Source organism: Phyllostomus hastatus, unplaced genomic scaffold (genome assembly GCF_019186645.2).
Source record: "Phyllostomus hastatus isolate PE091 unplaced genomic scaffold, TTU_PhHast_1.1 phas_scaffold_345, whole genome shotgun sequence".
NCBI classification, from domain to species: domain Eukaryota; kingdom Metazoa; phylum Chordata; class Mammalia; order Chiroptera; family Phyllostomidae; genus Phyllostomus; species Phyllostomus hastatus.
In genome coordinates, this window is record NW_025334024.1 from 14,674,342 (window position 1) to 14,675,387 (window position 1,046).

Below are 1,046 nucleotides of genomic sequence, written 5' to 3' on the forward strand. Positions count from 1 at the left end.
ACCTCATCTAATCCTTCTGAATTCACTCTGGGAATAATGCTGTTTTATTTAGAAAAAAAAAAAAAGAAAATACATTTAGAAAAATCAGGGGTTTCCTCTCTATAAGCCAAATCTGGATTGCCATTCAAACTTTTCCTGGCTGCTTTTCCATTCTGGACAGTTGATCAATAAAGCCAAGTCCACCCTGGCTTGCTACAGGTTTCACCAGTCAGTGCTTGCAAAACCTTTGTCATTTTCTAAAAATAAAAAAGCTAAAAGTTATTGTAGAAGAAGGGGCTTTTTTTTGTCCCCTGCACAATGTGTCTTTTGTGAGGTTAATGCCATTCTGGGCTCTCGATAGCCCTGGACAATGGGAACTCTCCAGGAGCCTGCAGAGACTCTGGCTTTTTTCTCTCTTGATTTTTTTTTAAGGGAAAGATGAAACATTCCTACAGTCCAAACACAACTTCTACTTTGATTAAATAAATATTTATCTTTATTGTAGCCATTGTATATTTTTACCTTCAGTTTGTCCGGTTTCTGATTATTATTTTAAATTTTTCATTGGCAACAGTTAACCTTTTTTTTTTTTTTCCCTTTCAGTCCAAAGTGCAGGTCAATGTAAAATGTAGCTGACTGAAGGAAGACCGGTAAATTCTGAATTTTTTTCCTAACACATCAGGTAAGGAAAACTGTGCAGACCCTCAGGAGTATATCTGCTTCCTACTTATGTCTTCACAAATCTGCATAAATCTGTTAGTTTATTTTTTAAGAGGTAACAATTAAAATTCTCCTTGTAGGTGTCACTTAAATGCCATGTATTTAATTTCTTTAAAAAATGTAAACAGTATAGAAGGAAACTTGTAGCTTGTTTCTGATACAGCACGGCGGGGAGGAAGTCAGTATCTCCACTGACATAGGCTATTTGGGGGAAATTCTAGATATAATTGTATTTCATGTTGCAATATAGAAAAATGTCAGCTTAATCTGGTAAATACTTATGCTAATTTTACTGGGTGAATTCGTTATAAGAAGGAGAGGTACCAAGCTTGTATGATTAAATTATG